General features: G+C 36.5%; 1 long non-coding RNA gene across 1 annotated transcript; it reads left to right on the top strand.

The window, feature by feature from the left end:
- Positions 1–5,411: 5,411 nt before the first annotated feature.
- Positions 5,412–12,891, top strand: LOC113772384. The gene is made up of 3 exons (XR_003468533.1): positions 5,412–5,568; positions 12,019–12,078; positions 12,857–12,891. It is a non-coding gene; the product is annotated as an uncharacterized LOC113772384 (long non-coding RNA).
- The last annotated feature ends 556 nt before the right edge of the window (positions 12,892–13,447 follow it).

The following is a 13,447-nucleotide window of genomic DNA, read 5'->3' as shown; positions in this document are numbered from 1 at the left end:
GTGACAGCCCCACCTTCTCTTAGGGCATACCCCAAGGGTTAGCGGACTACTTGTCCAACTCTCGTCAGGACTAACTAATCCAAAAATTCATAGAAAGTACTAGAACGCACAATTAACTTCAAATCATCAACCCGGAACTATATACAATAGAGTCACTAACGATTCAAACTTAAAGTACAAACCAAAATGTTCAATCTTATACAAATCATGTAAGATTTACTAATACAAAGGAGTTTAAACAAAATGTCTAAAAGATATAACTAGCTCAACTCTTCCCAAAAAATTACGTTCCCAAGACTTCATACCCCTGTAAGGAAAACAAAGGTAACAGAGCGAGCTTTCATCCACTGAGATACCACAGGGTCACATAGTCGAAAAATCACATAGTTCAAACTTTAATCTATCACATATAAGCATCAATTAGGAAGAAAAGTAAACACCACAACTAACATAAAATTGCTTCAAGTAAAAGGATACAGATAACTCTCAAGAGCCAAATTTTCAGTCGCATTGGCTTGATTCAAGCCCGTTTACACTCCGTTAATGTTTAGAGAAGCAAAAACATTGACCGTAGATCCCTACTTTACACCAGTTTCCGTCCACCAAACATACCGTTTACCAGACCCGTACACCAAATAGAAACAGTGGTGGTAATACTCAAGTATACCAAATATCAGAAGAATCCAGTATTCAGTAAATCAGTGATAGTTTCCTCATGGTTCGTCAATCTATCTCGAACAAGCTCTTGCTAATTCGATTCAATTAACTACCGATTAGGTTTGATATCAAATTTCACAGTAAGGTCGTTGGATATTGGCTCCAAATGACATCAAATTCACGCACAAGTAACAAATTTCAAATGACCAGTAGACCAGTCAAACAGTCAAGTGGAATCGAGTGTGATAAAGTGCACACCCGTCCAGTTCAGATTAAACCAAGTCACAATCATACAAATCATACATTTCCAGCCACAAGTAGTTCACTTAAACATCAAGTCAAGCAAGTGGTATACTCACCATTTCAAAGTAGAATAATGCTAACCGTTCGACCCCGGGTTGTGCTTGTTGCCACCGTCAAACCCTAAAAGTAATCATGACAAGATGTCATGGTCCGACCATTCAAATCTTAGGTTAATGAACTGCATACTTTAGACTCAACTATGAGCCATACGCCTATCCAAGTTTGGCCTCTCAAAATACAAAATTCAAAAACAAACTTGAAAGTGCCAATCGAAGAATATCCAAGTGCATACTAGGGTTATGATTCAAGTAAGTTATTAGTATAAAAAGGAAAACACTTAGACTCAAAAGATGTAAGAGACCAAAAAAGGAAAAAATAGATATTTAAAACTTATGAAACTTAGCAAAATATACATAAGTTATACACAACTTTTAGAAGAAAAATAACCAACTTCGAGTTTAAAGTTGGACAAACGAAACTAGAAAGCATGCTAGAAGAAACCATTACTTTTCTCTTGTTTTACACGTGATTTTTGACAAAAATTTCAGCTTATATGCCACTACCAAGGTGGACTCAAGCAACTATAAGTAATCTAAATCCAAACTAACCCAAAATTACACCTCTATCGTCACTCATATCACAAGAAAGAAAGTAACAAAAATTTCAGGCGCACCTTCTCTTATTTCCTTAACTTTCCCTTCCAAACTCAACACTTATTTTTATGCCAAATCATCCTCAATCAAGATCACAAGTCATAGGCTATAAAGATCACTTGTTTAAGGGCACAAAACCACCCAAAATAGACAATTATCTAACTCAAAAACAACAATAATAAAGCTGGAAAATATTAACTCTAAGTTGAAATTCACCTCTACAAGCTAAAAATTTCTATAATGAAACCAAAGTAACATATAAAAGCTAGAAAATTCACATGGCAAAACTACTAGATCATACCAAGCTCAAATCAACATATCAAAACTAAAATTTTTCACTCAAAGCTGAAATTTTCAAAGCACCACACAAACTGTGAAAGTTTTCATGAAATCTACCAAAATCAAATCTTAAATCTACTCATATGCAAGTTAAAAGAGAAGAGATGGTTTTTAGACATGGTTACCTCGAAACCCTATGAAGAAATGAGAAAAGATGGTTTCTAAACATGGTTACCTCGAAACCCTATGAAGAAATGCAACCCAAGAGCTTCTTCCTCCCATATCTTTCCATCAAAATCCTTAATCCTTCGTAAATATCACTTTTTATGGTTTGGATTGTAAGTTTAAAGTGAAAACTCAAGGATTCAAGTAAGATTCAAGATTTAAGGTTGAAGTTGAAGTTTCTTTCTCTCTTTTCTCACTCAAGAGGATCGGCCAAAGAAGAAGAAAGATGAAGGGTTTTTTGGTCAAATATTTTTTTTAAAGGCTAAGAATGGTCTTGGTCCAAGTCAAAACTCCATGGCTTTGTTGACAAATGGCATTCCAAGGTTAATTCTCATCTAATTGTCTTCCAAATACTAAAATATCTAATCAACTTCTAATTATTCCTTAACACCTTATAAAATAATATCTGTTTGCACAAAACTCCTCTTAATCTTCAAAAAATTATTGCACACACCTCATTAGTGGGTCCTACTTCCATAATGCATTACGAACTTAACATGCACTAACTTATGCAAGAAAAATTATTAAAAATCTTAACTCTCTTATAAAAATATCTAGGAAATTAAGCAAATAAAGTAAATTAAAGAAAATGTATTCAAAGAAATAAAATAAAATAAAATAAATTTCGGGTCCTCACACTCTCTCCCTCTTAAAGAATTTCGTCTTCAAAATTCTCATCTCGATTAACAAACAGGGTATTTCTTTTGCATTTCTTCCTCCACTTTCCAGGTTGTCTCTTCTACACCATGGTTTCTCCATAGGATCTTCATCAAGAGAATTTGCTTATTTCTTAATTTTTTAATCTTTCGATCGAGCAACTACACAGGTTTCTCCTCATAGGTTAGAGACTCATCTATTTCAATTTCTTCTGACTGTAAGATATGAGTCGGATCAAGATGATACTTATTTAGTATTGAAACATGAAATACATCATGAATTTTGGATGAATTTGGTGATAATTCAAGCCGATATGCCACTTTTTTGATTCGTTGAAGGATTTTAAAGGGTCCCACAAATCTTGGTTGAAACTTCTTTCCTTTACCCACCATGACACTTCGCAACGAAGTGACCCTAAGAAACACGAGATTTTCAATTTTGAATTTCAAATCCTTCCTGCGATTATCTGCATAACTCTTTTGCTGACTTTGGGCTGTTTGGAGTCTTTGACGTATTAACTTGACCTTTTCATGTGCATCCTTCATCTATGGCACTGTCGTTGGATCTAAAATCTTCGTTTCTCCTACTTCATCTCAATAAAATAGTGATCGACACTTTCTTCCATAGATAATTTCGTATGGTGCCATTTGAATAGACGAATGATAACTGTTGTTATAAGCGAATTCGACTAATGTCATGTGTTGGCCCCAGCTACCTCCAAAATTCATAATGCATGTCCTTAATATATTTTCAAGAGTTTGAATGATTTTTTCGGATTATCTATCTGTCTGAGGGTGGTTTGTAGTATTGAGATTTAGTTTTGTCCCTAAAACTTTTTACAATTTTTGTCAAAATCGAGATACGAATCGGGGATCCTTGTTTGAGGCTATACTTACGGGTACTCCATGCAACCTCACAATCTCATCCATGTACAGTTGAACCAACTTTTCCATGGAATATTTCATGTTCACTGGTAAGAAATGAGCCGATTTGGTTAACCGATCAACGATTATCCAAACGACGTCATGGCCTCTCTACGTCTGTGGCAGACTTGAGACAAATTCATCGTAATGTGTTCCCACTTTTATTCAGGTATTTCGAGAAATTGTAACAAGGTTGAGGGATTTTTATGTTCGATTTTAACTTATTGATAGGTGAGACAGGTTTGAATGTACTGAGCAATTTCCTTTTTCATGTTATCCCACTAATATAACCCTTTTAAATCTTGATACATTTTACTACTACTCGGATGGACCATATATTTAGATCGGTGAGCTTTCTCCAAAATCTCATTTTTCAATATTTCATCTTTTGACATAATTACTCGGTTCCGATATCTCAAAATTCTCGCAGAATTCAAATTGAAATCAGGTAATTCCCCTCTTTGTACCTTTTTCATCCACTTCTGTACCACAAAATTTTTTTCTGAGATTTTTTTATTCGATCTAGTATAGTGAATTATATCGTAATAATTTCGAAAATCACCTTCTGGTGTTGAAGATGAGAATTCCACTCACTAACCTTTTCTAACATATTTCATTCTTTAATTATTAACCCAGCCACTTGAGTTTATCGACTTACGGCATCTGCCACTACATTGGCTTTCCTAGGATAGTAGTTAATAATACAATCATAATCTTTCAAAAATTCCATTCATCGATGCTACCTCATATTTATTTCTTTTTGAAAAAATAAATACTTAAAATTCTTATGATCCGTATAGATCTTGAAAGTTATCCCATATAAGTAATGCCTCTTGTGAAGACCCGGAAAAAAAAAATTTATGGATGCCCTGAATTTATTCCATTTATTTACTTTGATATTGGGAATATTATGCATAACGAATAAATGATTAAATTAACGGCCTAATTGAATCTCTATAGAATTGAGAATTTAGAAAAGATTCTAGGATAGTATAGAAAAATTTTATGAAATAAATACATATATGGCATGCATATTGTACTTTATGTTATTTGCAAACAAATACAACTAGACACGTAAACTATACTAGAAGTTCAATCGGTACATGTCTAATAATTTTTCTTAGAGCTAAAGGTGTCAAAATTTTTCCACGAAAATACAAATGAAGTTACGAGTCCATGCATGAATTCATAAAAAAAATAAATAAATAAATCAGGCCATAGTGAGCAAATAAGCTACAATTAAAAGACCAAACTAACCTTAAATTTTAGACTAACTACCAGGTGGCCAAGGCATAAGCTATCAGAATTCAGAAGACCAAAACCGAGAGAGGAATAAAAATGTAATTGATAGGAATCGAATAGAAGCCAGCAACCATCTACTTGTCTAAGCGGTGAAGTGTAGAAATTAACTGAGATTGGGGCGGTGAGTTGAGACAGCTGCCAAGAAGGAATGCATCACCAAATTTGCTGAATAAGTAGTGACCGAAAGAGAGACAATAAAGAGAAATTATCTGCTAAGTCCAAGCGGTGGAAGGGAGAAAACCAATAGGAATTGGCTTCTAGATTGTGCGGTACCTGTTAAGACAGCTGCCCATTTATTTGCTACGTGAGGTGATGACCGAATGAGAGGAGCTAAGAAATTCATTTGTGCACTAGTTGGGCGGTGACCGAGAGGTTTCCATTCACTTCCCCTGTTGCCTAAAATCGAGAAACAACAAGAAGGAAAAACAAAGACCTCTCTTACCTTCTCCAACCATGAACACCAGCCAAGAAACAAGAGAAACTCCAGCTCATTTAACCAAGGAATCGAGAGAGGGAAACAAAAGAAAACCAGAAATCTTGTTCCAGTCTAAACCGTGAAGAGACAATAGGTAATTAATTAAGCTCTTCTTCATTTTCCTGCTATGCCTGGTTAATAATTCCTTGGGATGAACTAGAACTGAGAAAGGAAGGAATTCACTGATTCTTCAAAGCTGGAAAATTCTGTTCAAAGTTATTGCATGCCACCCGATGATAAAAAGCTGCAATTTTTGAGTCATTTCTCCTTCAAAATGTGTTAGATTATGTCTTCATGCATTATATATATTCCATAGTATACATATCTTGAACTTGGTGCAGTACTTAACCTGAACTCAAGTGGAATGAGTGTAAAATATGAAGAAACTTAGCTGAATTTCTGTTTGGACCTACATGAAGGATCAATAAGATGAAGCTGGAAATTTCCAGCTTTATCTCTAGAAAATTTTGTTAGTTTAGTCAAAAACTCACTTCACATAACTGCCATCTTCCTAATCCAGTCATCCATGTGTTATTTGAGGAGCTAAAAGCAAGAAAAGATTGACTTTAAAGCAATCTCAAAAGCTGGAATTTTCTGCACAGCAAATCGAGAGGGTAAGGCTGTAATTTTGGTTATTTCTCTAAAAGGTTTGCTAAATTGTGACGGGAACTCACGTATTATGATCTGTCTAATGTTTAATATGATTGCAAGTTAGATTTGAGAGCATAATAGAAAAACTAATGGCGAAATTCTGATTAAAGCTGATGGAACCTGCTAGGAAGGCCGAGAGAGAGAGAAAAGGACTTTTAATCAATCTTCCTTCGAATTTTAGTTGTAAACCTCATATGTTCTGTTTAAGGCTACGTTGTAGCTTGATAAGATATGTTTTATACTTCTAGTTGGAGCATGAACCTGAAAGGAAATATTTGAGAAAACATCAAAGTTGAACTGTTATACTGCTGGAAAACTTCGTTGAATGATGCAACAACTGATGACAGATTTTGTGTGTGATTTTGGCCGAACAACATGCTGAAATTATGAGTTACTCATCTTGTATATGCTGGACTGAATATACCTTAAGTATTTAGAGCTTGAAGCAAGTGAAAGAATAGAGTTTTTGACAAAAGTTGAAGTAACGACACTGGATTAATTTTGTGGTTGCTGTCCGAGAGAGTGAAGCAGGATGTGTTTCTGTCCGGCCATTTTTGACCCTGAAAATATGAGAACTGGGTGTTGGTGTCTTCATAAGAAATATAGGTCTATATCTTAGCTTAGAAACGCTATAATGTTTGCCTCAATCTGATAAGCATAGCTCTAGTTATGATTGAAATACCAGAGGATGGCAAAGCTGACTTCCTCGTTGCCTTTCCTTTTGTTTCACATGCATGCAGCTTTGATGATGCCGTGAGGAAACCAAATTTTAACTAACATTTCTTCTAATTTCCAATCTTGTAAGCTTTCATAAATGATAGCTATGATTGTTCTCAAATTTCATGGATATACCTAGTTCCACGAGTAGGGTTAAACTAACGCGATTGAGTGAAAAATTACGATAGTTATATACATAAAATGGCTTCTAATGATGTAATATTGTGTTCATTACTATTTTTAAAGACTATTAATGTGAGGGGCTGGTGTAGTGGAACAAAACCCAAACTACAAACAACTTAGAATCTGGTTTAGCTTAAATGGAACAAATGAAGAGTTCATTTGTGTGACGGCCCCACTTCTCCCTAGGGCGTGCCCCAGGGTTCGGCGGGTCGCCTGCCCAACTCTCGCCGGGACTCACTCACTCAAAACGTAAGAAAATAAAGTTCACGCCGAAAGAAAATTCTGTCTGAACGATTACATCTTCAACAGTTGCACAACCTAGTACATCAAGGCATGCATACCACGAGTACCAGAAAGTAAACCCTAGAAAAAGCTGATAACTACAACCACCACGATAACTATATACATCTTACTAGTCAACTTATAACAAGGATAAGTTCAACTATTCTCTAATCAAAAGACTAAACACCTTCCCGAGCGATCCCCGCGTCGGCCCCCTGCTAAGGAAAACAAATGGAATGGGGTAAGCTATATGCTTAGTAAGTAAACAGGGGAAAAATCGTAAATGTCACATTTAGATATACAACTATTTCACAAAAGTGTCAAGTCAATTGCAAAAGTAACAATACAGGGGAAGGATACAGGTTGGCTCCAAAGCCAAGTCGTTTGCCATGTGTGACCTCCTGCCGACACTCCGTCGACCATAAACAAAGTCCGTAGAACTCCACTTGTACTCCCACCTAACACCTTATCACCCTCACTGGCCAGTCACCTCACAAACTTGCTTGAGCGAACAAAATTGAGCTTGGTTCACAAGCTCGATTCACAAACTTGGTTCACATGCTCGGTGAACCGGATTCACAAACTTGGTGACCTCAGACTAGGCTGGACTGACTTTGACCAAGCCCTAACCGGCTCGAATAGTCCATCTAGGTCTTGAGATCGACCTCAAACTCACAAACTTCACAAAATTACCCAAAAGTCACCCCGAGCTACAAGCTCGAGGGTTTTAGTTCCAAAATGGTTCATATACATATGCCATGTACAAATACGTGTGCAAATTAGGGTTTAGGTCGAGTGCGATAAAGTACACCCTCGCCTATCGTACCATTTTCATACATATCAAAACACATCAGCAAATAACACGTAAGAATGGCCTGAATACTTACTCAATACACAAAAGTAGTACAAGAGCAGAAATCACTTCGTGCGTGTTAGCTAGTAGGCCCCACCAGTTCCGCCTAACTCACCACGGTCTGAAATAGAAGATTGCATCTCATTATATCACAAACGGCCACTAACATACCCAAAACAAGCAAAAGGGCAAAATCGGTACATGCAAGTGCGGAAATGGCGAAATGGACACAGGCGCGCGCAGAACGGCAAACGGAAACGGCCAAAACCGCCATCTCAAGCCGTTTTGATCAAAAGTTAGGCTAAGAATATCAGATCAAGGTGGGTGAGACACCATTTCGAAGCTATGAGGAAGGGCTACAACTTTTATTTAGATATATCAACCCAGATCTCAATAGGTATTGGTCAAAAATGCACAAAATAGTTTCAGCTATTTCATTTCGGGTTACCAAACAGGCCCTGTTTGAAAGACCGTAACTCACGGCTCAGAAATCGGAATCAAGATATTCCAAAGGCGTTAGAAAGCTAAGAAATAAGGCTATAACTTTTATGTTTGGACCAAAAGCTGAATCAATACAGAGCATGGAGGAAAATGGGTCCAAATATTCTTGTCAAAACTGTCCAATGCGCAGGCAGTTCTGACAATTGATCTTGTTTTGGTCATAACTGAAGCTATGGGACTCGGATTTGGATGCACGTTATACCATTTCGAAGCTAAGACGAGGTACTACAACTTTTATGAAGATCACTTAGTCAAATTTCTAGTGTAACCCAGCCAAATTCCCAATTCACAGAACCAACTTCCAACTATACTGCTAATTAACCGCACTGCACTAGAACGTCATATCTCAGGTTACCAAGGTCCGTTTAAGGTGTTCTTTGAGGCGTTTAAAAGCTAAGCCAGAGTACTAAAACTTTCATGTTTTGGAAATTGGCTAAATCAGCACGGATCCTAGTGAATAAACATGATAAACTGGATGAACTGACTAAAACGGAACACTGGAAACATCCTAAAATAGTGAGGGTATTCTGGTCTTTTCACAGATTACGTTGCTCCGATTGAGTTGAAATTTTGTAGGCACCTATAAAATGCCATTCTCTACAATTTTCATGTTTTATACCAAGCCTAATTCATCCTATAACATGGTGCAATAAAATCGGACAGAATAGAGCTGAAATTTTCCAGAAACCTGGAATTTTGGGATTCAATGCAACCTTTCTTTTATTTCTTGCTCCAATCATCACCACAACCACTTATATAAGCTTAAATACAACATATATCATCCATATAGGAAGGATAGGCAGCAAATACCTCAAACCCTAACTCACATAAATCACCTTTAAATCATCATAACAACTTGTATCATCACTAATCCAACCAAAACAAGTATTATATAACAACTTAAACCAAAATAAAAGAACCAAAGCCATGGTTTTAGCCTTATACCTCAAGACAAGAGCTTTCAAGAGTTATCCTTCACTTCCCTTGGCAAAATTTAGCTCCTTAAGCTTCCCAAGCTTCCAAACTAATGATTAATCGGTTTAGTTTTTTCTTGTTTTCACTCATTCAAGCTCAAACCAAGATTGATTGAAGTTTCCTTTTCTCTTGTTTTTCCTCCCTCAACTCACGGCTGATATGCAGAAATAATGGAGGAAATAGGTTGGTTTTTGGTGATAAATATGGTGTAAATTAGTTAGTCAACCAACCAATGAAATACCGCCACTTGTCGCCACCAATTCCATTCATTTTTTCCCTTCTCTCTCTTGGTATTTAAAGTCAACAATTGTGGCTGATGTATGAGATATTTTGAGGGTTAATTAGCTGTAATAAAATGAGAAGATTAAGGTAATAAAGTAGGGATCAAGTGGTGTGTTCAATCGGTAGCGCGCGACACCCGTCGGTCCGAGCCGTTTTTCCTTAAATCGCATATACTTGAGTTTTTAACTTCTAATCACTAACTTATTATTATCACTTCTAATCATATAATATTTCCTCATCCAAAAGTCACTCTTACCTACCAAATTTGATCCTCCCTCCGTACCGAATAGTCACACTACGAAAAAACGTGAAAATCCTAATTCGCTATAACTTGGAAACGGACAACGAAAACCCTTACTTCTATATTCATTTACACTTATTGTGGGGTGATTGGGTAGGGCCATAATAAATAAATAATTTCCAAATAAAAGGGCATTTTTAAGAAAAACGTGAGGGGTTTTACAATTCCATAAATTGAATTTAAGGTTTCGGTTAAAATATGAGAAATTTGAGAAAACGATCAGTCACAAGTGAAACTAGGGTTTTGATTAGACTTTTAGGGTTTCTAGTCTTTTAAAATAAAACAAGGTTTTAAATCAAACCCAAAGAAATAACTTTAATTCCTTCTTTAAAACAAAATAATGTTTTAAAATAAAAATAAACTAAAGAAACCGTAATATCCTCCTTGAGACTAAACAAAAGATGATCCTAAAAGTTGGGGTATCACAATTTGCCTTAATCCTTGAATATTGGATAGAAAATGATTTAATCTTAGTCTAAACATCTTACAAGACTTTAAACTTGGAATATATGTATATTTCTTTGGTTTCTATTGAAATTTGACGCTTAAATTATGTTAAAATTACTGGTATGAATGTCATACTTAAATGTATGGACGGTTTGAATAAAAGTCTTGTGGTTTTAAAAGAGAAAAAGGAGTTTTTCACAAGTGAAAAATGAGTTTTCAGATTTTTGGATTTCACGGACCAGTCTCAGTAAAATACTTATATCTTGGTGTAGGAAAATCCGATTGAGGTACTGTCAGTGGCATTTGAAACTAGAATCATGGGCCTTTGTTCTGTAAAAATTTCATATTTTTCCTCCATGTGTACTGCTTTCCGTGACTCCTCAAAGTAGGCTGTCCTGCTTGAATGTCCCGTTTCTTCAGGAAAATGAATTTTTGACTTGGATCGAATATTTGGCCTATTTGTGATTTGAATCTTTGAAAAGTGTTTTCTGGGATGTGATAATACTAAAAATCTATTTTACAACAGTATAACTTTCATAATTGTTTGATTTGTGGAACTCGAGTTGCGAATTTTTAAAGTTTACTGTTACTATTCATCTCCGTAGATTCCTGAAGCATAGAAACGGGCTTCTTGACTTTAAAACCTCAGACGGCCTACTTCCAACCTCTCACCTTGATTTTTCCACTTCCTTGACATCAAAGATATCCCTATTGAACTTCTCTCGCTAATGTATCTCTCATTTCCTCAAAGTTTTACTCTTTTAACAAGTTACCTTAATTAAAGCGGTCAAGACTTGTACTTAGCTTTTAGCCACCATTTCTGAATTTCCAAGTGAAGCTTACATGCTAAAATTGTCTTGTGTGTGGATGACATTGAGCCTAGTGAAAGGCTATTGTGGTAAGATTATTTGTGTGTGATTTTAGGGCTGAATTGAGAAAAATAATGAAGCCATAAATGGCTGGAAAATAGCTAAATACAAAGGGGAATGCTGCCCAAATTTTCACTCGAAGGTGAGACGTGTATACTCGTAGTTTGAGCGAAGATTTGAGGTCGAATTGAACTCGAATCATCTAGGGTATTCAAGTCTTCGCTCATAGAGGTATATAAGTTAGAATTCGGCCAAACCTTGTAACCTTGGAAAAATGAAAGTAACGACTAATAGAAACACATTTTCCTCCTCTCTTCGACTCAAATGGGAATTTCAAAGTTTAATCGCTTCAAAGTTTCAAAGTTTTAAGAGCGAGCATGAGTTTTACGAATATTCCCCAAATGACTTTCAATTACTTGATTTTCTTTAAAAGAAACTTGAACCCTAATTGATTTCAAGTTCTTAAATGACGTTTTATCGTAGAGTTGAACTCCACACAAGGAGTAATACCTGACCGTGATCCGTAAAGGCACTACATCTTTGGTGAGTGTTCCACTTCTTGCTACCCGTTATGTGAAATATCTGAATATCTGAAATACTTGATTTATGACGGTTGGAGCCAAATACTGTTTTGATAAAATGGAGGCGAGCGTGTACTTTATCGCACTCGACCTCTCTTGTTTTCCAATGAGCCTCTGTATACTGTTATTATGAGATGAGATTTCGCTATATACATGACTGTGTTTGAGTTGTTTGGGTGATATCCCATCAACTACTGCTACTGTTTGGGTACCCAACCTCTTAGGTGAGTCGGTTGTATCGATCCAGTAAGGGCTTGGTCAAGAAGGCCGATAAACCTTGGGGACTGATGTTTGGAGGTCCCTGGTGAAGTATAGCCATTGAGCTTGCTTGTTGTGTTGCCCAACACCACCAGTGGTAAAATCCTCGACTTGATTCTGTTTCTTTGGAATCTTGGATTCCTGGAATACTTGAGTATTACCAAACTACTGTTTGTGACGTGCGGGCCCGGTAGGGGGTTAATTGGTGGACGGAGATTGGTGAAAGCGGTGTTCTACGGACTTGCATTTTATGAATACAAACGTTAACGGAGAGTCAACGGATCCAGTTATGATCAAGCTCCAGTGGTTATTGGCTTTTGAAAGCCACCCGTATCCTTTAATTGAACTGTGATTAAATTACTGTCTTACTGTACGGAGTTTATTTGATTATTTTGTGACCTTATTTGGCTATGTGTTTAATCGTTTTACTTGGAACCTCACTGGGCGTTAGCTCACCCCACTCCTTTTGTTTTCCTTAACAGATCGGGGATGGATTTGATCAAGAGCTTTCTTAGCTTTACATTATTTTGGACTTGTATTTGAGAGTGTAACCTTTTACTTAAGTAGACCTTACTTTTGACTCCTGTAAGCTTAAACCTATAAGTTCAACTCTTGTTATGTAAGTTGACTTTTGGCTATATGTATCCTAAGCTTTTGGAGAATTGGTGAAGTGATTATATTTTATTTTGGGTTACACTCCCTTGCATGGAAGATGTTTCGTCCGCTTCATTTGAGTTATTAGTACTTTGATCGACTGAGCCCCGGCGAGAGCTGGGCAGGCAGTCCGCTGATACCCTAGGGTTCGCCCTAGGGAGAGGTGGGGCTGTCACACCTCTACTTTTTCAGGGCAAAGTAACAGCTACTAATTCCAAATCATGGATCGGATAATTTTACTCATGAAATTTTAACTTCCTAGTGGCAAAGGCAATCACATTTTTTCATTTTACATTAATACACACCCAATCCTTCCCTCGAAGCATCAGTATATACAATGAAACTGTCCTTTTCATTTGGTAGAGCCAAAACTGGTGCCATGTGTGAGAACCTTGAAAAAAAATTAGATTACACATAAA

This window comes from Coffea eugenioides, chromosome 5 (assembly GCF_003713205.1).
Source record: "Coffea eugenioides isolate CCC68of chromosome 5, Ceug_1.0, whole genome shotgun sequence".
Taxonomy (NCBI): domain Eukaryota; kingdom Viridiplantae; phylum Streptophyta; class Magnoliopsida; order Gentianales; family Rubiaceae; genus Coffea; species Coffea eugenioides.
The sequence above is the reverse complement of the archived record's forward strand: the minus strand, read 5'-3'. Positions and strand labels throughout refer to the sequence as shown.